We start from the raw sequence: 25,654 nt of genomic DNA on the forward strand, positions 1-25,654 counted from the left end.
CATGGACCAACATGGACTGCCAGAAGGGGGATTAGCTCAAATGGTAGAGCGCTCGCTTAGCATGCGAGAGGTAACGGGATCGACGCCCGTATTCTCCAAAGTTTTGGTTTGCCGAGTTTTTCAAAGAGCGGGACAATTCTCCTCTGTTTCCCTACTCATGTAACTCATTTGCAAGCTTAGGAAGCACCCGACAACCAGCTCGGCAAGCCTTCGATAGCTCAGCTGGTAGAGCGGAGGACTGTAGTAGAAATCAGCAATCCTTAGGTCGCTGGTTCATTTCCGGCTCGAAGGAACTTTGTTAGTCTCATAGATGATGTTTCAACCTGTCGACAATGCTCTCCCGGTGCCTCGTCTTCTATCTATTTTCAGAGGGGTCTCTTGTTTGTGTTTGGTAATTTGAAATGGGCATCCGACCGAAACTCTCAGTTGAGAGCCACAGTAGGACTTTCTGTAACTCTGACATGCAACTGAAACAAAAAGAGGTACAATCATCCCTGGTGGGCTTGAACCACCAACCTTTTGGTTATCAGACAAAAAAAAGTTTTCACAACCTTCAAGCTTTGCTTGAACCTCCAGTTTCTCATGTCATGTGTCATCTTCTTTGAAACAGAGTGGCGCCATGGAAAGACATTTAGCCCACAACCAAAGAGGGCCAAAGGCTCTGGACCATTCTTTCTACATTGCAACTATGTCATCCAAATCACTGGGATTTTTTTTCTCTTCTCAAATTTTTCACACTGTACATGTTGAAATGGTCTTACAACCGGTGCCCTCCTCTTCTGGCCGAAACTTTAAGTTGAGAGGCACCATAGGATTTTCTGTAACAAGCAACTGAGACAAAAAGAGGACACTGCCGTCCCTGGGTGGGCTTGAACCAGCAACCTTCCGGTTAACAGCCGAACGCGCTAACCAATTGCGCACAGAGACAACACGCTCCCCACTTTGATTAAAGTCGTAAAAAGCCACAACATGGTAAATGGAGTATGTTTCTTAGAGGACCTTCTGATCAACACAATAAAAAGAAGAGAATGAATAAAACATAACACAGCGTGGAACTACAGCCGCCAACAATGGACAATTGCAACACAGAGATGGCCTCCACATTAGCGTCTTAAACAACAGTCAGCGGGTAATAGGCTACCCCTCTCTTTTGGAGGTATGGCAGCAGAGTGGCGCAGCGGAAGCGTGCTGGGCCCATAACCCAGAGGTCGATGCATCGAAACCATCCTCTGCTAAGTGCTCTCTTTTACTCACGCCCCCTGTTACAATTTGGCCATTATCCCGGTCGGAATCACATGTTTTTCTCGTAAAAATAGAATAGAGACCCCCGATCCCTGACCATCTCATTTTCACGACCTTCAGACTATGCTTTTTATACACGCAACCTCCCAGTTTCTCATGCCACATGTTTTCGCCTTTGCAACAAAGTGGCACAGGCAAAGGCTTTTGGGCCCACAACCAAATGGGCCATTGGATCTAGACCATCTTTTCTACGTTGCGACTTTCTTATTTAACATTCAATTCTGATTTCATTTTCTCTCCACAATTCTTCACTCTGTACACTAACGACTCACCTATACTTTTACACCACCCGGCACCCTGTAAGCCACGCTCCTTCTGCTTTTACGGGAGAAAGACTCCACACTTAAAAAAAAAAAAAAAAAAAAAAAAAGCTTAAAGCTACAGGTTGAAAAGTATGTGATGATCACAATTGTGGTGAATCAGGCACCCCAACATGGAAAACAGCATGGACCCCAACATGGACTGCCAGAAGGGGATTAGCTCAAATGGTAGAGTGCTCGCTTAGCATGTGAGAGGTAACGGGGATCGACGCCCGTATTCTCCAAAGTTTTGGTTTGCCGAGTTTTTCAAAGAGCGGGACAATTCTCCTCTGTTTCCCTACTCATGTAACTCATTTGCAAGCTTAGGAAGCACCCGACAACCAGCTCGGCAAGCCTTCGATGCTCAGCTGGTAGAGCGGAGGACTGTAGTAGAAAATCAGCAATCCTTAGGTCGCTGGTTCAATTCCGGCTCGAAGGAACTTTTGTAGTCTCATAGATGATGTTTCAACCTGTCGACAAATGCTCTCCCGGTGCCCTCGTCTTCTATCTATTTTCAGAGGGGTCTCTTGTTGGTGTTTGGGTATTTGAAATGGGCATCCGACCGAAACTCTCAGTTGAGAGCCACAGTAGGACTTTCTGTAACTCTGACATGCAACTGAAACAAAAAGAGGGTACAATCATCCCTGGGTGGGCTTGAACCACCAACCTTTTGGTTATCAGACAAAAAAAAGTTTTCACAACCTTCAAGCTTTGCTTGAACCTCCCAGTTTCTCATGTCATGTGTCATCTTCTTTGAAACAGAGTGGCGCATGGAAAGACATTTAGGCCCACAACCAAAGAGGGCCAAAGGCTCTGGACCATTCTTTCTACATTGCAACTATGTCATCCAAATCACTGGGATTTTTTTCTCTTCTCAAAATTTTTCACACTGTACATGTTGAAATGGTCTTACAACCGGTGCCCTCCTCTTCTGGCCGAAACTTTAAGTTGAGAGGCACCATAGGATTTTCTGTAACATGCAACTGAGACAAAAAGAGGACACTGCCGTCCCTGGGTGGGCTTGAACCAGCAACCTTCCGGTTAACAGCCGAACGCGCTAACCAATTGCGCCACAGAGACAACCACGCTCCCCCACTTTGATTAAAGTCGTAAAAAAGCCACAACATGGTAAATGGAGTATGTTTCTTAGAGGACCTTCTGATCAACACAATAAAAAGAAGAGAATGATAAAACATAACAACTGCGTGGAACTACAGCCGCCAACAAATGGACAATTGCAACACAGAGATGGCCTCCACATTAGCGTCTTAACAACAGTCAGCGGGTAATAGGCTACCCCTCTCTTTTGGAGGTATGGCAGCAGAGTGGCGCAGCGGAAGCGTGCTGGGCCCATAACCCAGAGGTCGATGCATCGAAACCATCCTCTGCTAAGTGCTCTCTTTTACTCACGCCCCCTGTTACAATTTGGCCATTATCCCCGGTCGGAATCACATGTTTTTCTCGTAAAAATAGAATAGAGACCCCCGATCCCTGACCATCTCATTTTCACGACCTTCAGACTATGCTTTTTATACACGCAACCTCCCAGTTTCTCATGCCACATGTTTTCGCCTTTGCAACAAAGTGGCACAGGCAAAGGCTTTTGGGCCCACAACCAAATGGGCCATTGGATCTAGACCATCTTTTCTACGTTGCGACTTTCTTATTTAAATCATTCTGATTTCTTTTCTCTTCCCACAATTCTTCACTCTGTACACTAACGACTCACCTATACTTTTACACCACCCGGCACCCTGTAAGCTCCACGCTCCTTCTGCTTTTACGGGAGAAAGACATCCACACTTAAAAAAAAAAAAAAAAAAAAAAAAAGCTTAAAGCTACAGGTTGAAAAGTATGTGATGATCACAATTGTGGTGAATCAGGCACCCCAACATGGAAACCAGCATGGACCCCAACATGGACTGCCAGAAGGGGGATTAGCTCAAATGGTAGAGTGCTCGCTTAGCATGTGAGAGGTAACGGGATCGACGCCCGTATTCTCCAAAGTTTTGGTTTGCCGAGTTTTTCAAAGAGCGGGACAATTCTCCTCTGTTTCCCTACTCATGTAACTCATTTGCAAGCTTAGGAAGCACCCGACAACCAGCTCGGCAAGCCTTCGATAGCTCAGCTGGTAGAGCGGAGGACTGTAGTAGAAAATCAGCAATCCTTAGGTCGCTGGTTCAATTCCGGCTCGAAGGAACTTTTGTTAGTCTCATAGATGATGTTTCAACCTGTCGACAAATGCTCTCCCGGTGCCCTCGTCTTCTATCTATTTTCAGAGGGGTCTCTTGTTTGTGTTGGGTATTTGAAATGGGCATCCGACCGAAACTCTCAGTTGAGAGCCACAGTAGGACTTTCTGTAACTCTGACATGCAACTGAAACAAAAAGAGGGTACAATCATCCCTGGGTGGGCTTGAACCACCAACCTTTTGGTTATCAGACAAAAAAAAGTTTTCACAACCTTCAAGCTTTGCTTGAACCTCCCAGTTTCTCATGTCATGTGTCATCTTCTTTGAAACAGAGTGGCGCATGGAAAGACATTTAGGCCCACAACCAAAGAGGGCCAAAGGCTCTGGACCATTCTTTCTACATTGCAACTATGTCATCCAAATCACTGGGATTTTTTTCTCTTCTCAAAATTTTTCACACTGTACATGTTGAAATGGTCTTACAACCGGTGCCCTCCTCTTCTGGCCGAAACTTTAAGTTGAGAGGCACCATAGGATTTTCTGTAACATGCAACTGAGACAAAAAGAGGACACTGCCGTCCCTGGGTGGGCTTGAACCAGCAACCTTCCGGTTAACAGCCGAACGCGCTAACCAATTGCGCCACAGAGACAACCACGCTCCCCCACTTTGATTAAAGTCGTAAAAAAGCCACAACATGGTAAATGGAGTATGTTTCTTAGAGGACCTTCTGATCAACACAATAAAAAGAAGAGAATGATAAAACATAACAACTGCGTGGAACTACAGCCGCCAACAAATGGACAATTGCAACACAGAGATGGCCTCCACATTAGCGTCTTAACAACAGTCAGCGGGTAATAGGCTACCCCTCTCTTTTGGAGGTATGGCAGCAGAGTGGCGCAGCGGAAGCGTGCTGGGCCCATAACCCAGAGGTCGATGCATCGAAACCATCCTCTGCTAAGTGCTCTCTTTTACTCACGCCCCCTGTTACAATTTGGCCATTATCCCCGGTCGGAATCACATGTTTTTCTCGTAAAAATAGAATAGAGACCCCCGATCCCTGACCATCTCATTTTCACGACCTTCAGACTATGCTTTTTATACACGCAACCTCCCAGTTTCTCATGCCACATGTTTTCGCCTTTGCAACAAAGTGGCACAGGCAAAGGCTTTTGGGCCCACAACCAAATGGGCCATTGGATCTAGACCATCTTTTCTACGTTGCGACTTTCTTATTTAAATCATTCTGATTTCTTTTCTCTTCCCACAATTCTTCACTCTGTACACTAACGACTCACCTATACTTTTACACCACCCGGCACCCTGTAAGCTCCACGCTCCTTCTGCTTTTACGGGAGAAAGACATCCACACTTAAAAAAAAAAAAAAAAAAAAAAAAAGCTTAAAGCTACAGGTTGAAAAGTATGTGATGATCACAATTGTGGTGAATCAGGCACCCCAACATGGAAACCAGCATGGACCCCAACATGGACTGCCAGAAGGGGGATTAGCTCAAATGGTAGAGTGCTCGCTTAGCATGTGAGAGGTAACGGGATCGACGCCCGTATTCTCCAAAGTTTTGGTTTGCCGAGTTTTTCAAAGAGCGGGACAATTCTCCTCTGTTTCCCTACTCATGTAACTCATTTGCAAGCTTAGGAAGCACCCGACAACCAGCTCGGCAAGCCTTCGATAGCTCAGCTGGTAGAGCGGAGGACTGTAGTAGAAAATCAGCAATCCTTAGGTCGCTGGTTCAATTCCGGCTCGAAGGAACTTTTGTTAGTCTCATAGATGATGTTTCAACCTGTCGACAAATGCTCTCCCGGTGCCCTCGTCTTCTATCTATTTTCAGAGGGGTCTCTTGTTTGTGTTGGGTATTTGAAATGGGCATCCGACCGAAACTCTCAGTTGAGAGCCACAGTAGGACTTTCTGTAACTCTGACATGCAACTGAAACAAAAAGAGGGTACAATCATCCCTGGGTGGGCTTGAACCACCAACCTTTTGGTTATCAGACAAAAAAAAGTTTTCACAACCTTCAAGCTTTGCTTGAACCTCCCAGTTTCTCATGTCATGTGTCATCTTCTTTGAAACAGAGTGGCGCATGGAAAGACATTTAGGCCCACAACCAAAGAGGGCCAAAGGCTCTGGACCATTCTTTCTACATTGCAACTATGTCATCCAAATCACTGGGATTTTTTTCTCTTCTCAAAATTTTTCACACTGTACATGTTGAAATGGTCTTACAACCGGTGCCCTCCTCTTCTGGCCGAAACTTTAAGTTGAGAGGCACCATAGGATTTTCTGTAACATGCAACTGAGACAAAAAGAGGACACTGCCGTCCCTGGGTGGGCTTGAACCAGCAACCTTCCGGTTAACAGCCGAACGCGCTAACCAATTGCGCCACAGAGACAACCACGCTCCCCCCACTTTGATTAAAGTCGTAAAAAAGCCACAACATGGTAAATGGAGTATGTTTCTTAGAGGACCTTCTGATCAACACAATAAAAAGAAGAGAATGATAAAACATAACAACTGCGTGGAACTACAGCCGCCAACAAATGGACAATTGCAACACAGAGATGGCCTCCACATTAGCGTCTTAACAACAGTCAGCGGGTAATAGGCTACCCCTCTCTTTTGGAGGTATGGCAGCAGAGTGGCGCAGCGGAAGCGTGCTGGGCCCATAACCCAGAGGTCGATGCATCGAAACCATCCTCTGCTAAGTGCTCTCTTTTACTCACGCCCCCTGTTACAATTTGGCCATTATCCCCGGTCGGAATCACATGTTTTTCTCGTAAAAATAGAATAGAGACCCCCGATCCCTGACCATCTCATTTTCACGACCTTCAGACTATGCTTTTTATACACGCAACCTCCCAGTTTCTCATGCCACATGTTTTCGCCTTTGCAACAAAGTGGCACAGGCAAAGGCTTTTGGGCCCACAACCAAATGGGCCATTGGATCTAGACCATCTTTTCTACGTTGCGACTTTCTTATTTAAATCATTCTGATTTCTTTTCTCTTCCCACAATTCTTCACTCTGTACACTAACGACTCACCTATACTTTTACACCACCCGGCACCCTGTAAGCTCCACGCTCCTTCTGCTTTTACGGGAGAAAGACATCCACACTTAAAAAAAAAAAAAAAAAAAAAAGCTTAAAGCTACAGGTTGAAAAGTATGTGATGATCACAATTGTGGTGAATCAGGCACCCCAACATGGAAACCAGCATGGACCCCAACATGGACTGCCAGAAGGGGGATTAGCTCAAATGGTAGAGCGCTCGCTTAGCATGCGAGAGGTAACGGGATCGACGCCCGTATTCTCCAAAGTTTTGGTTTGCCGAGTTTTTCAAAGAGCGGGACAATTCTCCTCTGTTTCCCTACTCATGTAACTCATTTGCAAGCTTAGGAAGCACCCGACAACCAGCTCGGCAAGCCTTCGATAGCTCAGCTGGTAGAGCGGAGGACTGTAGTAGAAAATCAGCAATCCTTAGGTCGCTGGTTCAATTCCGGCTCGAAGGAACTTTTGTTAGTCTCATAGATGATGTTTCAACCTGTCGACAAATGCTCTCCCGGTGCCCTCGTCTTCTATCTATTTTCAGAGGGGTCTCTTGTTTGTGTTGGGTATTTGAAATGGGCATCCGACCGAAACTCTCAGTTGAGAGCCACAGTAGGACTTTCTGTAACTCTGACATGCAACTGAAACAAAAAGAGGGTACAATCATCCCTGGGTGGGCTTGAACCACCAACCTTTTGGTTATCAGACAAAAAAAAGTTTTCACAACCTTCAAGCTTTGCTTGAACCTCCCAGTTTCTCATGTCATGTGTCATCTTCTTTGAAACAGAGTGGCGCATGGAAAGACATTTAGGCCCACAACCAAAGAGGGCCAAAGGCTCTGGACCATTCTTTCTACATTGCAACTATGTCATCCAAATCACTGGGATTTTTTTCTCTTCTCAAAATTTTTCACACTGTACATGTTGAAATGGTCTTACAACCGGTGCCCTCCTCTTCTGGCCGAAACTTTAAGTTGAGAGGCACCATAGGATTTTCTGTAACATGCAACTGAGACAAAAAGAGGACACTGCCGTCCCTGGGTGGGCTTGAACCACCAACCTTCCGGTTAACAGCCGAACGCGCTAACCAATTGCGCCACAGAGACAACCACGCTCCCCCACTTTGATTAAAGTCGTAAAAAAGCCACAACATGGTAAATGGAGTATGTTTCTTAGAGGACCTTCTGATCAACACAATAAAAAGAAGAGAATGATAAAACATAACAACTGCGTGGAACTACAGCCGCCAACAAATGGACAATTGCAACACAGAGATGGCCTCCACATTAGCGTCTTAACAACAGTCAGCGGGTAATAGGCTACCCCTCTCTTTTGGAGGTATGGCAGCAGAGTGGCGCAGCGGAAGCGTGCTGGGCCCATAACCCAGAGGTCGATGCATCGAAACCATCCTCTGCTAAGTGCTCTCTTTTACTCACGCCCCCTGTTACAATTTGGCCATTATCCCCGGTCGGAATCACATGTTTTTCTCGTAAAAATAGAATAGAGACCCCCGATCCCTGACCATCTCATTTTCACGACCTTCAGACTATGCTTTTTATACACGCAACCTCCCAGTTTCTCATGCCACATGTTTTCGCCTTTGCAACAAAGTGGCACAGGCAAAGGCTTTTGGGCCCACAACCAAATGGGCCATTGGATCTAGACCATCTTTTCTACGTTGCGACTTTCTTATTTAAATCATTCTGATTTCTTTTCTCTTCCCACAATTCTTCACTCTGTACACTAACGACTCACCTATACTTTTACACCACCCGGCACCCTGTAAGCTCCACGCTCCTTCTGCTTTTACGGGAGAAAGACATCCACACTTAAAAAAAAAAAAAAAAAAAAAAGCTTAAAGCTACAGGTTGAAAAGTATGTGATGATCACAATTGTGGTGAATCAGGCACCCCAACATGGAAACCAGCATGGACCCCAACATGGACTGCCAGAAGGGGGATTAGCTCAAATGGTAGAGCGCTCGCTTAGCATGCGAGAGGTAACGGGATCGACGCCCGTATTCTCCAAAGTTTTGGTTTGCCGAGTTTTTCAAAGAGCGGGACAATTCTCCTCTGTTTCCCTACTCATGTAACTCATTTGCAAGCTTAGGAAGCACCCGACAACCAGCTCGGCAAGCCTTCGATAGCTCAGCTGGTAGAGCGGAGGACTGTAGTAGAAAATCAGCAATCCTTAGGTCGCTGGTTCAATTCCGGCTCGAAGGAACTTTTGTTAGTCTCATAGATGATGTTTCAACCTGTCGACAAATGCTCTCCCGGTGCCCTCGTCTTCTATCTATTTTCAGAGGGGTCTCTTGTTTGTGTTGGGTATTTGAAATGGGCATCCGACCGAAACTCTCAGTTGAGAGCCACAGTAGGACTTTCTGTAACTCTGACATGCAACTGAAACAAAAAGAGGGTACAATCATCCCTGGGTGGGCTTGAACCACCAACCTTTTGGTTATCAGACAAAAAAAAGTTTTCACAACCTTCAAGCTTTGCTTGAACCTCCCAGTTTCTCATGTCATGTGTCATCTTCTTTGAAACAGAGTGGCGCATGGAAAGACATTTAGGCCCACAACCAAAGAGGGCCAAAGGCTCTGGACCATTCTTTCTACATTGCAACTATGTCATCCAAATCACTGGGATTTTTTTCTCTTCTCAAAATTTTTCACACTGTACATGTTGAAATGGTCTTACAACCGGTGCCCTCCTCTTCTGGCCGAAACTTTAAGTTGAGAGGCACCATAGGATTTTCTGTAACATGCAACTGAGACAAAAAGAGGACACTGCCGTCCCTGGGTGGGCTTGAACCAGCAACCTTCCGGTTAACAGCCGAACGCGCTAACCAATTGCGCCACAGAGACAACCACGCTCCCCCACTTTGATTAAAGTCGTAAAAAAGCCACAACATGGTAAATGGAGTATGTTTCTTAGAGGACCTTCTGATCAACACAATAAAAAGAAGAGAATGATAAAACATAACAACTGCGTGGAACTACAGCCGCCAACAAATGGACAATTGCAACACAGAGATGGCCTCCACATTAGCGTCTTAACAACAGTCAGCGGGTAATAGGCTACCCCTCTCTTTTGGAGGTATGGCAGCAGAGTGGCGCAGCGGAAGCGTGCTGGGCCCATAACCCAGAGGTCGATGCATCGAAACCATCCTCTGCTAAGTGCTCTCTTTTACTCACGCCCCCTGTTACAATTTGGCCATTATCCCCGGTCGGAATCACATGTTTTTCTCGTAAAAATAGAATAGAGACCCCCGATCCCTGACCATCTCATTTTCACGACCTTCAGACTATGCTTTTTATACACGCAACCTCCCAGTTTCTCATGCCACATGTTTTCGCCTTTGCAACAAAGTGGCACAGGCAAAGGCTTTTGGGCCCACAACCAAATGGGCCATTGGATCTAGACCATCTTTTCTACGTTGCGACTTTCTTATTTAAATCATTCTGATTTCTTTTCTCTTCCCACAATTCTTCACTCTGTACACTAACGACTCACCTATACTTTTACACCACCCGGCACCCTGTAAGCTCCACGCTCCTTCTGCTTTTACGGGAGAAAGACATCCACACTTAAAAAAAAAAAAAAAAAAAAAAAGCTTAAAGCTACAGGTTGAAAAGTATGTGATGATCACAATTGTGGTGAATCAGGCACCCCAACATGGAAACCAGCATGGACCCCAACATGGACTGCCAGAAGGGGGATTAGCTCAAATGGTAGAGCGCTCGCTTAGCATGCGAGAGGTAACGGGATCGACGCCCGTATTCTCCAAAGTTTTGGTTTGCCGAGTTTTTCAAAGAGCGGGACAATTCTCCTCTGTTTCCCTACTCATGTAACTCATTTGCAAGCTTAGGAAGCACCCGACAACCAGCTCGGCAAGCCTTCGATAGCTCAGCTGGTAGAGCGGAGGACTGTAGTAGAAAATCAGCAATCCTTAGGTCGCTGGTTCAATTCCGGCTCGAAGGAACTTTTGTTAGTCTCATAGATGATGTTTCAACCTGTCGACAAATGCTCTCCCGGTGCCCTCGTCTTCTATCTATTTTCAGAGGGGTCTCTTGTTTGTGTTGGGTATTTGAAATGGGCATCCGACCGAAACTCTCAGTTGAGAGCCACAGTAGGACTTTCTGTAACTCTGACATGCAACTGAAACAAAAAGAGGGTACAATCATCCCTGGGTGGGCTTGAACCACCAACCTTTTGGTTATCAGACAAAAAAAAGTTTTCACAACCTTCAAGCTTTGCTTGAACCTCCCAGTTTCTCATGTCATGTGTCATCTTCTTTGAAACAGAGTGGCGCATGGAAAGACATTTAGGCCCACAACCAAAGAGGGCCAAAGGCTCTGGACCATTCTTTCTACATTGCAACTATGTCATCCAAATCACTGGGATTTTTTTCTCTTCTCAAAATTTTTCACACTGTACATGTTGAAATGGTCTTACAACCGGTGCCCTCCTCTTCTGGCCGAAACTTTAAGTTGAGAGGCACCATAGGATTTTCTGTAACATGCAACTGAGACAAAAAGAGGACACTGCCGTCCCTGGGTGGGCTTGAACCAGCAACCTTCCGGTTAACAGCCGAACGCGCTAACCAATTGCGCCACAGAGACAACCACGCTCCCCCACTTTGATTAAAGTCGTAAAAAAGCCACAACATGGTAAATGGAGTATGTTTCTTAGAGGACCTTCTGATCAACACAATAAAAAGAAGAGAATGATAAAACATAACAACTGCGTGGAACTACAGCCGCCAACAAATGGACAATTGCAACACAGAGATGGCCTCCACATTAGCGTCTTAACAACAGTCAGCGGGTAATAGGCTACCCCTCTCTTTTGGAGGTATGGCAGCAGAGTGGCGCAGCGGAAGCGTGCTGGGCCCATAACCCAGAGGTCGATGCATCGAAACCATCCTCTGCTAAGTGCTCTCTTTTACTCACGCCCCCTGTTACAATTTGGCCATTATCCCCGGTCGGAATCACATGTTTTTCTCGTAAAAATAGAATAGAGACCCCCGATCCCTGACCATCTCATTTTCACGACCTTCAGACTATGCTTTTTATACACGCAACCTCCCAGTTTCTCATGCCACATGTTTTCGCCTTTGCAACAAAGTGGCACAGGCAAAGGCTTTTGGGCCCACAACCAAATGGGCCATTGGATCTAGACCATCTTTTCTACGTTGCGACTTTCTTATTTAAATCATTCTGATTTCTTTTCTCTTCCCACAATTCTTCACTCTGTACACTAACGACTCACCTATACTTTTACACCACCCGGCACCCTGTAAGCTCCACGCTCCTTCTGCTTTTACGGGAGAAAGACATCCACACTTAAAAAAAAAAAAAAAAAAAAAAAAGCTTAAAGCTACAGGTTGAAAAGTATGTGATGATCACAATTGTGGTGAATCAGGCACCCCAACATGGAAACCAGCATGGACCCCAACATGGACTGCCAGAAGGGGGATTAGCTCAAATGGTAGAGCGCTCGCTTAGCATGCGAGAGGTAACGGGATCGACGCCCGTATTCTCCAAAGTTTTGGTTTGCCGAGTTTTTCAAAGAGCGGGACAATTCTCCTCTGTTTCCCTACTCATGTAACTCATTTGCAAGCTTAGGAAGCACCCGACAACCAGCTCGGCAAGCCTTCGATAGCTCAGCTGGTAGAGCGGAGGACTGTAGTAGAAAATCAGCAATCCTTAGGTCGCTGGTTCAATTCCGGCTCGAAGGAACTTTTGTTAGTCTCATAGATGATGTTTCAACCTGTCGACAAATGCTCTCCCGGTGCCCTCGTCTTCTATCTATTTTCAGAGGGGTCTCTTGTTTGTGTTGGGTATTTGAAATGGGCATCCGACCGAAACTCTCAGTTGAGAGCCACAGTAGGACTTTCTGTAACTCTGACATGCAACTGAAACAAAAAGAGGGTACAATCATCCCTGGGTGGGCTTGAACCACCAACCTTTTGGTTATCAGACAAAAAAAAGTTTTCACAACCTTCAAGCTTTGCTTGAACCTCCCAGTTTCTCATGTCATGTGTCATCTTCTTTGAAACAGAGTGGCGCATGGAAAGACATTTAGGCCCACAACCAAAGAGGGCCAAAGGCTCTGGACCATTCTTTCTACATTGCAACTATGTCATCCAAATCACTGGGATTTTTTTCTCTTCTCAAAATTTTTCACACTGTACATGTTGAAATGGTCTTACAACCGGTGCCCTCCTCTTCTGGCCGAAACTTTAAGTTGAGAGGCACCATAGGATTTTCTGTAACATGCAACTGAGACAAAAAGAGGACACTGCCGTCCCTGGGTGGGCTTGAACCACCAACCTTCCGGTTAACAGCCGAACGCGCTAACCAATTGCGCCACAGAGACAACCACGCTCCCCCACTTTGATTAAAGTCGTAAAAAAGCCACAACATGGTAAATGGAGTATGTTTCTTAGAGGACCTTCTGATCAACACAATAAAAAGAAGAGAATGATAAAACATAACAACTGCGTGGAACTACAGCCGCCAACAAATGGACAATTGCAACACAGAGATGGCCTCCACATTAGCGTCTTAACAACAGTCAGCGGGTAATAGGCTACCCCTCTCTTTTGGAGGTATGGCAGCAGAGTGGCGCAGCGGAAGCGTGCTGGGCCCATAACCCAGAGGTCGATGCATTGAAACCATCCTCTGCTAAGTGCTCTCTTTTACTCACGCCCCCTGTTACAATTTGGCCATTATCCCCGGTCGGAATCACATGTTTTTCTCGTAAAAATAGAATAGAGACCCCCGATCCCTGACCATCTCATTTTCACGACCTTCAGACTATGCTTTTTATACACGCAACCTCCCAGTTTCTCATGCCACATGTTTTCGCCTTTGCAACAAAGTGGCACAGGCAAAGGCTTTTGGGCCCACAACCAAATGGGCCATTGGATCTAGACCATCTTTTCTACGTTGCGACTTTCTTATTTAAATCATTCTGATTTATTTTCTCTTCCCACAATTCTTCACTCTGTACACTAACGACTCACCTATACTTTTACACCACCCGGCACCCTGTAAGCTCCACGCTCCTTCTGCTTTTACGGGAGAAAGACATCCACACTTAAATAAAAAAAAAAAAAAAAAAAAAAAAAAAAAGCTTAAAGCTACAGGTTGAAAAGTATGTGATGATCACAATTGTGGTGAATCAGGCACCCCAACATGAAAACCAGCATGGACCCCAACATGGACTGCCAGAAGGGGGATTAGCTCAAATGGTAGAGCGCTCGCTTAGCATGCGAGAGGTAACGGGATCGACGCCCGTATTCTCCAAAGTTTTGGTTTGCCGAGTTTTTCAAAGAGCGGGACAATTCTCCTCTGTTTCCCTACTCATGTAACTCATTTGCAAGCTTAGGAAGCACCCGACAACCAGCTCGGCAATCCTTCGATAGCTCAGCTGGTAGAGCGGAGGACTGTAGTAGAAAATCAGCAATCCTTAGGTCGCTGGTTCAATTCCGGCTCGAAGGAACTTTTGTTAGTCTCATAGATGATGTTTCAACCTGTCGACAAATGCTCTCCCGGTGCCCTCGTCTTCTATCTATTTTCAGAGGGGTCTCTTGTTTGTGTTGGGTATTTGAAATGGGCATCCGACCGAAACTCTCAGTTGAGAGCCACAGTAGGACTTTCTGTAACTCTGACATGCAACTGAAACAAAAAGAGGGTACAATCATCCCTGGGTGGGCTTGAACCACCAACCTTTTGGTTATCAGACAAAAAAAAGTTTTCACAACCTTCAAGCTTTGCTTGAACCTCCCAGTTTCTCATGTCATGTGTCATCTTCTTTGAAACAGAGTGGCGCATGGAAAGACATTTAGGCCCACAACCAAAGAGGGCCAAAGGCTCTGGACCATTCTTTCTACATTGCAACTATGTCATCCAAATCACTGGGATTTTTTTCTCTTCTCAAAATTTTTCACACTGTACATGTTGAAATGGTCTTACAACCGGTGCCCTCCTCTTCTGGCCGAAACTTTAAGTTGAGAGGCACCATAGGATTTTCTGTAACATGCAACTGAGACAAAAAGAGGACACTGCCGTCCCTGGGTGGGCTTGAACCAGCAACCTTCCGGTTAACAGCCGAACGCGCTAACCAATTGCGCCACAGAGACAACCACGCTCCCCCACTTTGATTAAAGTCGTAAAAAAGCCACAACATGGTAAATGGAGTATGTTTCTTAGAGGACCTTCTGATCAACACAATAAAAAGAAGAGAATGATAAAACATAACAACTGCGTGGAACTACAGCCGCCAACAAATGGACAATTGCAACACAGAGATGGCCTCCACATTAGCGTCTTAACAACAGTCAGCGGGTAATAGGCTACCCCTCTCTTTTGGAGGTATGGCAGCAGAGTGGCGCAGCGGAAGCGTGCTGGGCCCATAACCCAGAGGTCGATGCATCGAAACCATCCTCTGCTAAGTGCTCTCTTTTACTCACGCCCCCTGTTACAATTTGGCCATTATCCCCGGTCGGAATCACATGTTTTTCTCGTAAAAATAGAATAGAGACCCCCGATCCCTGACCATCTCATTTTCACGACCTTCAGACTATGCTTTTTATACACGCAACCTCCCAGTTTCTCATGCCACATGTTTTCGCCTTTGCAACAAAGTGGCACAGGCAAAGGCTTTTGGGCCCACAACCAAATGGGCCATTGGATCTAGACCATCTTTTCTACGTTGCGACTTTCTTATTTAAATCATTCTGATTTATTTTCTCTTCCCACAATTCTTCACTCTGTACACTAACGACTCACCTATACTTTTACACCACCCGGCACCCTGTAAGCTCCACGCTCCTTCTGCTTTTACGGGAGAAAGACATCCACACTTAAATAAAAAAAAAAAAAAAAAAAGCTTAAAGCTACAGGTTGAAAAGTATGTGATGATCACAATTGTGGTGAATCAGGCACCCCAACATGAAAACCAGCATGGACCCCAACATGGACTGCCAGAAGGGGGATTAGCTCAAACGGTAGAGCGCTCGCTTAGCATGCGAGAGGTAACGGGATCGACGCCCGTATTCTCCAAAGTTTTGGTTTGCCGAGTTTTTCAAAGAGCGGGACAATTCTCCTCTGTTTCCCTACTCATGTAACTCATTTGCAAGCTTAGGAAGCACCCGACAACCAGCTCGGCAAGCCTTCGATAGCTCAGCTGGTAGAGCGGAGGACTGTAGTAGAAAATCAGCAATCCTTAGGTCGCTGGTTCAATTCCGGCTCGAAGGAACTTTTGTTAGTCTCATAGATGATGTTTCAACCTGTCGACAAATGCTCTCCCGGTGCCCTCGTCTTCTATCTATTTTCAGAGGGGTCTCTTGTTTGTGTTGGGTATTTGAAATGGGCATCCGACCGAAACTCTCAGTTGAGAGCCACAGTAGGACTTTCTGTAACTCTGACATGCAACTGAAACAAAAAGAGGGTACAATCATCCCTGGGTGGGCTTGAACCACCAACCTTTTGGTTATCAGACAAAAAAAAGTTTTCACAACCTTCAAGCTTTGCTTGAACCTCCCAGTTTCTCATGTCATGTGTCATCTTCTTTGAAACAGAGTGGCGCATGGAAAGACATTTAGGCCCACAACCAAAGAGGGCCAAAGGCTCTGGACCATTCTTTCTACATTGCAACTATGTCATCCAAATCACTGGGATTTTTTTCTCTTCTCAAAATTTTTCACACTGTACATGTTGAAATGGTCTTACAACCGGTGCCCTCCTCTTCTGGCCGAAACTTTAAGTTGAGAGGCACCATAGGATTTTCTGTAACATGCAACTGAGACAAAAAGAGGACACTGCCGTCCCTGGGTGGGCTTGAACCACCAACCTTCCGGTTAACAGCCGAACGCGCTAACCAATTGCGCCACAGAGACAACCACGCTCCGCCACTTTGATTAAAGTCGTAAAAAAGCCACAACATGGTAAATGGAGTATGTTTCTTAGAGGACCTTCTGATCAACACAATAAAAAGAAGAGAATGATAAAACATAACAACTGCGTGGAACTACAGCCGCCAACAAATGGACAATTGCAACACAGAGATGGCCTCCACATTAGCGTCTTAACAACAGTCAGCGGGTAATAGGCTACCCCTCTCTTTTGGAGGTATGGCAGCAGAGTGGCGCAGCGGAAGCGTGCTGGGCCCATAACCCAGAGGTCGATGCATCGAAACCATCCTCTGCTAAGTGCTCTCTTTTACTCACGCCCCCTGTTACAATTTGGCCATTATCCCCGGTCGGAATCACATGTTTTTCTCGTAAAAATAGAATAGAGACCCCCGATCCCTGACCATCTCATTTTCACGACCTTCAGACTATGCTTTTTATACACGCAACCTCCCAGTTTCTCATGCCACATGTTTTCGCCTTTGCAACAAAGTGGCACAGGCAAAGGCTTTTGGGCCCACAACCAAATGGGCCATTGGATCTAGACCATCTTTTCTACGTTGCGACTTTCTTATTTAAATCATTCTGATTTCTTTTCTCTTCCCACAATTCTTCACTCTGTACACTAACGACTCACCTATACTTTTACACCACCCGGCACCCTGTAAGCTCCACGCTCCTTCTGCTTTTACGGGAGAAAGACATCCACACTTAAAAAAAAAAAAAAAAAAAAAAAGCTTAAAGCTACAGGTTGAAAAGTATGTGATGATCACAATTGTGGTGAATCAGGCACCCCAACATGGAAACCAGCATGGACCCCAACATGGACTGCCAGAAGGGGGATTAGCTCAAATGGTAGAGCGCTCGCTTAGCATGCGAGAGGTAACGGGATCTACGCCCGTATTCTCCAAAGTTTTGGTTTGCCGAGTTTTTCAAAGAGCGGGACAATTCTCCTCTGTTTCCCTACTCATGTAACTCATTTGCAAGCTTAGGAAGCACCCGACAACCAGCTCGGCAAGCCTTCGATAGCTCAGCTGGTAGAGCGGAGGACTGTAGTAGAAAATCAGCAATCCTTAGGTCGCTGGTTCAATTCCGGCTCGAAGGAACTTTTGTTAGTCTCATAGATGATGTTTCAACCTGTCGACAAATGTTCTCCCGGTGCCCTCGTCTTCTATCTATTTTCAGAGGGGTCTCTTGTTTGTGTTGGGTATTTGAAATGGGCATCCGACCGAAACTCTCAGTTGAGAGCCACAGTAGGACTTTCTGTAACTCTGACATGCAACTGAAACAAAAAGAGGGTACAATCATCCCTGGGTGGGCTTGAACCACCAACCTTTTGGTTATCAGACAAAAAAAAGTTTTCACAACCTTCAAGCTTTGCTTGAACCTCCCAGTTTCTCATGTCATGTGTCATCTTCTTTGAAACAGAGTGGCGCATGGAAAGACATTTAGGCCCACAACCAAAGAGGGCCAAAGGCTCTGGACCATTCTTTCTACATTGCAACTATGTCATCCAAATCACTGGGATTTTTTTCTCTTCTCAAAATTTTTCACACTGTACATGTTGAAATGGTCTTACAACCGGTGCCCTCCTCTTCTGGCCGAAACTTTAAGTTGAGAGGCACCATAGGATTTTCTGTAACATGCAACTGAGACAAAAAGAGGACACTGCCGTCCCTGGGTGGGCTTGAACCACCAACCTTCCGGTTAACAGCCGAACGCGCTAACCAATTGCGCCACAGAGACAACCACGCTCCGCCACTTTGATTAAAGTCGTAAAAAAGCCACAACATGGTAAATGGAGTATGTTTCTTAGAGGACCTTCTGATCAACACAATAAAAAGAAGAGAATGATAAAACATAACAACTGCGTGGAACTACAGCCGCCAACAAATGGACAATTGCAACACAGAGATGGCCTCCACATTAGCGTCTTAACAACAGTCAGCGGGTAATAGGCTACCCCTCTCTTTTGGAGGTATGGCAGCAGAGTGGCGCAGCGGAAGCGTGCTGGGCCCATAACCCAGAGGTCGATGCATCGAAACCATCCTCTGCTAAGTGTTCTCTTTTACTCACGCCCCCTGTTACAATTTGGCCATTATCCCCGGTCGGAATCACATGTTTTTCTCGTAAAAATAGAATAGAGACCCCAGATCCCTGACCATCTCATTTTCACGACCTTCAGACTATGCTTTTTATACACGCAACCTCCCAGTTTCTCATGCCACATGTTTTCGCCTTTGCAACAAAGTGGCACAGGCAAAGGCTTTTGGGCCCACAACCAAATGGGCCATTGGATCTAGACCATCTTTTCTACGTTGCGACTTTCTTATTTAAATCATTCTGATTTATTTTCTCTTCCCACAATTCTTCACTCTGTACACTAACGACTCACCTATACTTTTACACCACCCGGCACCCTGTAAGCTCCACGCTCCTTCTGCTTTTACGGGAGAAAGACATCCACACTTAAATAAAAAAATAAAAAAAAAAAAAAAAAAAGCTTAAAGCTACAGGTTGAAAAGTATGTGATGATCACAATTGTGGTGAATCAGGCACCCCAACATGAAAACCAGCATGGACCCCAACATGGACTGCCAGAAGGGGGATTAGCTCAAATGGTAGAGCGCTCGCTTAGCATGCGAGAGGTAACGGGATCGACGCCCGTATTCTCCAAAGTTTTGGTTTGCCGAGTTTTTCAAAGAGCGGGACAATTCTCCTCTGTTTCCCTACTCATGTAACTCATTTGCAAGCTTAGGAAGCACCCGACAACCAGCTCGGCAAGCCTTCGATAGCTCAGCTGGTAGAGCGGAGGACTGTAGTAGAAAATCAGCAATCCTTAGGTCGCTGGTTCAATTCCGGCTCGAAGGAACTTTTGTTAGTCTCATAGATGATGTTTCAACCTGTCGACAAATGCTCTCCCGGTGCCCTCGTCTTCTATCTATTTTCAGAGGGGTCTCTTGTTTGTGTTGGGTATTTGAAATGGGCATCCGACCGAAACTCTCAGTTGAGAGCCACAGTAGGACTTTCTGTAACTCTGACATGCAACTGAAACAAAAAGAGGGTACAATCATCCCTGGGTGGGCTTGAACCACCAACCTTTTGGTTATCAGACAAAAAAAAGTTTTCACAACCTTCAAGCTTTGCTTGAACCTCCCAGTTTCTCATGTCATGTGTCATCTTCTTTGAAACAGAGTGGCGCATGGAAAGACATTTAGGCCCACAACCAAAGAGGGCCAAAGGCTCTGGACCATTCTTTCTACATTGCAACTATGTCATCCAAATCACTGGGATTTTTTTCTCTTCTCAAAATTTTTCACACTGTACATGTTGAAATGGTCTTACAACCGGTGCCCTCCTCTTCTGGCCGAAACTTTAAGTTGAGAGGCACCATAGGATTTTCTGTAACATGCAACTGAGACAAAAAGAGGACACTGCCGTCCCTGGGTGGGCTTGAACCACCAACCTTCCGGTTAACAGCCGAACGCGCTAACCAATTGCGCCACAGAGACAACCACGCTCCGCCACTTTGATTAAAGTCGTAAAAAAGCCACAACATGGTAAATGGAGTATGTTTCTTAGAGGACCTTCTGATCAACACAATAAAAAGAAGAGAATGATAAAACATAACAACTGCGTGGAACTACAGCCGCCAACAAATGGACAATTGCAACACAGAGATGGCCTCCACATTAGCGTCTTAACAACAGTCAGCGGGTAATAGGCTACCCCTCTCTTTTGGAGGTATGGCAGCAGAGTGGCGCAGCGGAAGCGTGCTGGGCCCATAACCCAGAGGTCGATGCATCGAAACCATCCTCTGCTAAGTGTTCTCTTTTACTCACGCCCCCTGTTACAATTTGGCCATTATCCCCGGTCGGAATCACATGTTTTTCTCGTAAAAATAGAATAGAGACCCCAGATCCCTGACCATCTCATTTTCACGACCTTCAGACTATGCTTTTTATACACGCAACCTCCCAGTTTCTCATGCCACATGTTTTCGCCTTTGCAACAAAGTGGCACAGGCAAAGGCTTTTGGGCCCACAACCAAATGGGCCATTGGATCTAGACCATCTTTTCTACGTTGCGACTTTCTTATTTAAATCATTCTGATTTATTTTCTCTTCCCACAATTCTTCACTCTGTACACTAACGACTCACCTATACTTTTACACCACCCGGCACCCTGTAAGCTCCACGCTCCTTCTGCTTTTACGGGAGAAAGACATCCACACTTAAATAAAAAAATAAAAAAAAAAAAAAAAAAAGCTTAAAGCTACAGGTTGAAAAGTATGTGATGATCACAATTGTGGTGAATCAGGCACCCCAACATGAAAACCAGCATGGACCCCAACATGGACTGCCAGAAGGGGGATTAGCTCAAATGGTAGAGCGCTCGCTTAGCATGCGAGAGGTAACGGGATCGACGCCCGTATTCTCCAAAGTTTTGGTTTGCCGAGTTTTTCAAAGAGCGGGACAATTCTCCTCTGTTTCCCTACTCATGTAACTCATTTGCAAGCTTAGGAAGCACCCGACAACCAGCTCGGCAAGCCTTCGATAGCTCAGCTGGTAGAGCGGAGGACTGTAGTAGAAAATCAGCAATCCTTAGGTCGCTGGTTCAATTCCGGCTCGAAGGAACTTTTGTTAGTCTCATAGATGATGTTTCAACCTGTCGACAAATGCTCTCCCGGTGCCCTCGTCTTCTATCTATTTTCAGAGGGGTCTCTTGTTTGTGTTGGGTATTTGAAATGGGCATCCGACCGAAACTCTCAGTTGAGAGCCACAGTAGGACTTTCTGTAACTCTGACATGCAACTGAAACAAAAAGAGGGTACAATCATCCCTGGGTGGGCTTGAACCACCAACCTTTTGGTTATCAGACAAAAAAAAGTTTTCACAACCTTCAAGCTTTGCTTGAACCTCCCAGTTTCTCATGTCATGTGTCATCTTCTTTGAAACAGAGTGGCGCATGGAAAGACATTTAGGCCCACAACCAAAGAGGGCCAAAGGCTCTGGACCATTCTTTCTACATTGCAACTATGTCATCCAAATCACTGGGATTTTTTTCTCTTCTCAAAATTTTTCACACTGTACATGTTGAAATGGTCTTACAACCGGTGCCCTCCTCTTCTGGCCGAAACTTTAAGTTGAGAGGCACCATAGGATTTTCTGTAACATGCAACTGAGACAAAAAGAGGACACTGCCGTCCCTGGGTGGGCTTGAACCACCAACCTTCCGGTTAACAGCCGAACGCGCTAACCAATTGCGCCACAGAGACAACCACGCTCCGCCACTTTGATTAAAGTCGTAAAAAAGCCACAACATGGTAAATGGAGTATGTTTCTTAGAGGACCTTCTGATCAACACAATAAAAAGAAGAGAATGATAAAACATAACAACTGCGTGGAACTACAGCCGCCAACAAATGGACAATTGCAACACAGAGATGGCCTCCACATTAGCGTCTTAACAACAGTCAGCGGGTAATAGGCTACCCCTCTCTTTTGGAGGTATGGCAGCAGAGTGGCGCAGCGGAAGCGTGCTGGGCCCATAACCCAGAGGTCGATGCATCGAAACCATCCTCTGCTAAGTGCTCTCTTTTACTCACGCCCCCTGTTACAATTTGGCCATTATCCCCGGTCGGAATCACATGTTTTTCTCGTAAAAATAGAATAGAGACCCCAGATCCCTGACCATCTCATTTTCACGACCTTCAGACTATGCTTTTTATACACGCAACCTCCCAGTTTCTCATGCCACATGTTTTCGCCTTTGCAACAAAGTGGCACAGGCAAAGGCTTTTGGGCCCACAACCAAATGGGCCATTGGATCTAGACCATCTTTTCTACGTTGCGACTTTCTTATTTAAATCATTCTGATTTATTTTCTCTTCCCACAATTCTTCACTCTGTACACTAACGACTCACCTATACTTTTACACCACCCGGCACCCTGTAAGCTCCACGCTCCTTCTGCTTTTACGGGAGAAAGACATCCACACTTAAATAAAAAAATAAAAAAAAAAAAAAAAAAAGCTTAAAGCTACAGGTTGAAAAGTATGTGATGATCACAATTGTGGTGAATCAGGCACCCCAACATGAAAACCAGCATGGACCCCAACATGGACTGCCAGAAGGGGGATTAGCTCAAATGGTAGAGCGCTCGCTTAGCATGCGAGAGGTAACGGGATCGACGCCCGTATTCTCCAAAGTTTTGGTTTGCCGAGTTTTTCAAAGAGCGGGACAATTCTCCTCTGTTTCCCTACTCATGTAACTCATTTGCAAGCTTAGGAAGCACCCGACAACCAGCTCGGCAAGCCTTCGATAGCTCAGCTGGTAGAGCGGAGGACTGTAGTAGAAAATCAGCAATCCTTAGGTCGCTGGTTCAATTCCGGCTCGAAGGAACTTTTGTTAGTCTCATAGATGATGTTTCAACCTGTCGACAAATGCTCTCCCGGTGCCCTCGTCTTCTATCTATTTTCAGAGGGGTCTCTTGTTTGTGTTGGGTATTTGAAATGGGCATCCGACCGAAACTCTCAGTTGAGAGCCACAGTAGGACTTTCTGTAACTCTGACATGCAACTGAAACAAAAAGAGGGTACAATCATCCCTGGGTGGGCTTGAACCACCAACCTTTTGGTTATCAGACAAAAAAAAGTTTTCACAACCTTCAAGCTTTGCTTGAACCTCCCAGTTTCTCATGTCATGTGTCATCTTCTTTGAAACAGAGTGGCGCATGGAAAGACATTTAGGCCCACAACCAAAGAGGGCCAAAGGCTCTGGACCATTCTTTCTACATTGCAACTATGTCATCCAAATCACTGGGATTTTTTTCTCTTCTCAAAATTTTTCACACTGTACATGTTGAAATGGTCTTACAACCGGTGCCCTCCTCTTCTGGCCGAAACTTTAAGTTGAGAGGCACCATAGGATTTTCTGTAACATGCAACTGAGACAAAAAGAGGACACTGCCGTCCCTGGGTGGGCTTGAACCACCAACCTTCCGGTTAACAGCCGAACGCGCTAACCAATTGCGCCACAGAGACAACCACGCTCCGCCACTTTGATTAAAGTCGTAAAAAAGCCACAACATGGTAAATGGAGTATGTTTCTTAGAGGACCTTCTGATCAACACAATAAAAAGAAGAGAATGATAAAACATAACAACTGCGTGGAACTACAGCCGCCAACAAATGGACAATTGCAACACAGAGATGGCCTCCACATTAGCGTCTTAACAACAGTCAGCGGGTAATAGGCTACCCCTCTCTTTTGGAGGTATGGCAGCAGAGTGGCGCAGCGGAAGCGTGCTGGGCCCATAACCCAGAGGTCGATGCATCGAAACCATCCTCTGCTAAGTGTTCTCTTTTACTCACGCCCCCTGTTACAATTTGGCCATTATCCCCGGTCGGAATCACATGTTTTTCTCGTAAAAATAGAATAGAGACCCCAGATCCCTGACCATCTCATTTTCACGACCTTCAGACTATGCTTTTTATACACGCAACCTCCCAGTTTCTCATGCCACATGTTTTCGCCTTTGCAACAAAGTGGCACAGGCAAAGGCTTTTGGGCCCACAACCAAATGGGCCATTGGATCTAGACCATCTTTTCTACGTTGCGACTTTCTTATTTAAATCATTCTGATTTATTTTCTCTTCCCACAATTCTTCACTCTGTACACTAACGACTCACCTATACTTTTACACCACCCGGCACCCTGTAAGCTCCACGCTCCTTCTGCTTTTACGGGAGAAAGACATCCACACTTAAATAAAAAAATAAAAAAAAAAAAAAAAAAAGCTTAAAGCTACAGGTTGAAAAGTATGTGATGATCACAATTGTGGTGAATCAGGCACCCCAACATGAAAACCAGCATGGACCCCAACATGGACTGCCAGAAGGGGGATTAGCTCAAATGGTAGAGCGCTCGCTTAGCATGCGAGAGGTAACGGGATCGACGCCCGTATTCTCCAAAGTTTTGGTTTGCCGAGTTTTTCAAAGAGCGGGACAATTCTCCTCTGTTTCCCTACTCATGTAACTCATTTGCAAGCTTAGGAAGCACCCGACAACCAGCTCGGCAAGCCTTCGATAGCTCAGCTGGTAGAGCGGAGGACTGTAGTAGAAAATCAGCAATCCTTAGGTCGCTGGTTCAATTCCGGCTCGAAGGAACTTTTGTTAGTCTCATAGATGATGTTTCAACCTGTCGACAAATGCTCTCCCGGTGCCCTCGTCTTCTATCTATTTTCAGAGGGGTCTCTTGTTTGTGTTGGGTATTTGAAATGGGCATCCGACCGAAACTCTCAGTTGAGAGCCACAGTAGGACTTTCTGTAACTCTGACATGCAACTGAAACAAAAAGAGGGTACAATCATCCCTGGGTGGGCTTGAACCACCAACCTTTTGGTTATCAGACAAAAAAAAGTTTTCACAACCTTCAAGCTTTGCTTGAACCTCCCAGTTTCTCATGTCATGTGTCATCTTCTTTGAAACAGAGTGGCGCATGGAAAGACATTTAGGCCCACAACCAAAGAGGGCCAAAGGCTCTGGACCATTCTTTCTACATTGCAACTATGTCATCCAAATCACTGGGATTTTTTTCTCTTCTCAAAATTTTTCACACTGTACATGTTGAAATGGTCTTACAACCGGTGCCCTCCTCTTCTGGCCGAAACTTTAAGTTGAGAGGCACCATAGGATTTTCTGTAACATGCAACTGAGACAAAAAGAGGACACTGCCGTCCCTGGGTGGGCTTGAACCACCAACCTTCCGGTTAACAGCCGAACGCGCTAACCAATTGCGCCACAGAGACAACCACGCTCCGCCACTTTGATTAAAGTCGTAAAAAAGCCACAACATGGTAAATGGAGTATGTTTCTTAGAGG

At 45.6% G+C, this 25,654-nt stretch overlaps 21 non-coding genes across 21 annotated transcripts; 13 read left to right on the forward strand and 8 right to left on the reverse strand.

Annotated features, from left to right (window-relative positions):
* The first annotated feature begins 3,714 nt into the window (after positions 1-3,714).
* On the forward strand, positions 3,715-3,800 carry TRNAY-GUA (transfer RNA tyrosine (anticodon GUA)). Its single transcript is given in 2 exon segments — positions 3,715-3,751; positions 3,765-3,800. It is a non-coding gene; the product is annotated as a tRNA-Tyr (tRNA).
* A 1,674-nt stretch (positions 3,801-5,474) lies between these two features.
* TRNAY-GUA (transfer RNA tyrosine (anticodon GUA)) lies at positions 5,475-5,560 on the forward strand. The gene is given in 2 exon segments: positions 5,475-5,511; positions 5,525-5,560. It is a non-coding gene; the product is annotated as a tRNA-Tyr (tRNA).
* A 1,672-nt stretch (positions 5,561-7,232) lies between these two features.
* Positions 7,233-7,318, forward strand: TRNAY-GUA (transfer RNA tyrosine (anticodon GUA)). Its single transcript is given in 2 exon segments — positions 7,233-7,269; positions 7,283-7,318. It is a non-coding gene; the product is annotated as a tRNA-Tyr (tRNA).
* Positions 7,319-7,885: 567 nt separating this feature from the next.
* On the reverse strand, positions 7,886-7,959 carry TRNAN-GUU (transfer RNA asparagine (anticodon GUU)). The gene has a single exon. It is a non-coding gene; the product is annotated as a tRNA-Asn (tRNA).
* A 1,030-nt stretch (positions 7,960-8,989) lies between these two features.
* On the forward strand, positions 8,990-9,075 carry TRNAY-GUA (transfer RNA tyrosine (anticodon GUA)). The gene is given in 2 exon segments: positions 8,990-9,026; positions 9,040-9,075. It is a non-coding gene; the product is annotated as a tRNA-Tyr (tRNA).
* Positions 9,076-10,747: 1,672 nt separating this feature from the next.
* On the forward strand, positions 10,748-10,833 carry TRNAY-GUA (transfer RNA tyrosine (anticodon GUA)). The gene is given in 2 exon segments: positions 10,748-10,784; positions 10,798-10,833. It is a non-coding gene; the product is annotated as a tRNA-Tyr (tRNA).
* A 1,673-nt stretch (positions 10,834-12,506) lies between these two features.
* Positions 12,507-12,592, forward strand: TRNAY-GUA (transfer RNA tyrosine (anticodon GUA)). The gene is given in 2 exon segments: positions 12,507-12,543; positions 12,557-12,592. It is a non-coding gene; the product is annotated as a tRNA-Tyr (tRNA).
* A 567-nt stretch (positions 12,593-13,159) lies between these two features.
* On the reverse strand, positions 13,160-13,233 carry TRNAN-GUU (transfer RNA asparagine (anticodon GUU)). Its single transcript has one exon. It is a non-coding gene; the product is annotated as a tRNA-Asn (tRNA).
* A 1,041-nt stretch (positions 13,234-14,274) lies between these two features.
* TRNAY-GUA (transfer RNA tyrosine (anticodon GUA)) lies at positions 14,275-14,360 on the forward strand. Its single transcript is given in 2 exon segments — positions 14,275-14,311; positions 14,325-14,360. It is a non-coding gene; the product is annotated as a tRNA-Tyr (tRNA).
* Positions 14,361-16,032: 1,672 nt separating this feature from the next.
* Positions 16,033-16,118, forward strand: TRNAY-GUA (transfer RNA tyrosine (anticodon GUA)). The gene is given in 2 exon segments: positions 16,033-16,069; positions 16,083-16,118. It is a non-coding gene; the product is annotated as a tRNA-Tyr (tRNA).
* A 567-nt stretch (positions 16,119-16,685) lies between these two features.
* Positions 16,686-16,759, reverse strand: TRNAN-GUU (transfer RNA asparagine (anticodon GUU)). Its single transcript has one exon. It is a non-coding gene; the product is annotated as a tRNA-Asn (tRNA).
* Positions 16,760-17,790: 1,031 nt separating this feature from the next.
* TRNAY-GUA (transfer RNA tyrosine (anticodon GUA)) lies at positions 17,791-17,876 on the forward strand. The gene is given in 2 exon segments: positions 17,791-17,827; positions 17,841-17,876. It is a non-coding gene; the product is annotated as a tRNA-Tyr (tRNA).
* A 567-nt stretch (positions 17,877-18,443) lies between these two features.
* On the reverse strand, positions 18,444-18,517 carry TRNAN-GUU (transfer RNA asparagine (anticodon GUU)). Its single transcript has one exon. It is a non-coding gene; the product is annotated as a tRNA-Asn (tRNA).
* Positions 18,518-19,556: 1,039 nt separating this feature from the next.
* Positions 19,557-19,642, forward strand: TRNAY-GUA (transfer RNA tyrosine (anticodon GUA)). The gene is given in 2 exon segments: positions 19,557-19,593; positions 19,607-19,642. It is a non-coding gene; the product is annotated as a tRNA-Tyr (tRNA).
* Positions 19,643-20,209: 567 nt separating this feature from the next.
* TRNAN-GUU (transfer RNA asparagine (anticodon GUU)) lies at positions 20,210-20,283 on the reverse strand. The gene has a single exon. It is a non-coding gene; the product is annotated as a tRNA-Asn (tRNA).
* A 1,039-nt stretch (positions 20,284-21,322) lies between these two features.
* TRNAY-GUA (transfer RNA tyrosine (anticodon GUA)) lies at positions 21,323-21,408 on the forward strand. Its single transcript is given in 2 exon segments — positions 21,323-21,359; positions 21,373-21,408. It is a non-coding gene; the product is annotated as a tRNA-Tyr (tRNA).
* A 567-nt stretch (positions 21,409-21,975) lies between these two features.
* Positions 21,976-22,049, reverse strand: TRNAN-GUU (transfer RNA asparagine (anticodon GUU)). The gene has a single exon. It is a non-coding gene; the product is annotated as a tRNA-Asn (tRNA).
* Positions 22,050-23,088: 1,039 nt separating this feature from the next.
* Positions 23,089-23,174, forward strand: TRNAY-GUA (transfer RNA tyrosine (anticodon GUA)). Its single transcript is given in 2 exon segments — positions 23,089-23,125; positions 23,139-23,174. It is a non-coding gene; the product is annotated as a tRNA-Tyr (tRNA).
* Positions 23,175-23,741: 567 nt separating this feature from the next.
* Positions 23,742-23,815, reverse strand: TRNAN-GUU (transfer RNA asparagine (anticodon GUU)). The gene has a single exon. It is a non-coding gene; the product is annotated as a tRNA-Asn (tRNA).
* A 1,039-nt stretch (positions 23,816-24,854) lies between these two features.
* On the forward strand, positions 24,855-24,940 carry TRNAY-GUA (transfer RNA tyrosine (anticodon GUA)). Its single transcript is given in 2 exon segments — positions 24,855-24,891; positions 24,905-24,940. It is a non-coding gene; the product is annotated as a tRNA-Tyr (tRNA).
* A 567-nt stretch (positions 24,941-25,507) lies between these two features.
* TRNAN-GUU (transfer RNA asparagine (anticodon GUU)) lies at positions 25,508-25,581 on the reverse strand. The gene has a single exon. It is a non-coding gene; the product is annotated as a tRNA-Asn (tRNA).
* Positions 25,582-25,654: the final 73 nt, after the last annotated feature.

Source organism: Rhinoderma darwinii, unplaced genomic scaffold (assembly GCF_050947455.1).
Source record: "Rhinoderma darwinii isolate aRhiDar2 unplaced genomic scaffold, aRhiDar2.hap1 Scaffold_481, whole genome shotgun sequence".
NCBI classification, from domain to species: domain Eukaryota; kingdom Metazoa; phylum Chordata; class Amphibia; order Anura; family Rhinodermatidae; genus Rhinoderma; species Rhinoderma darwinii.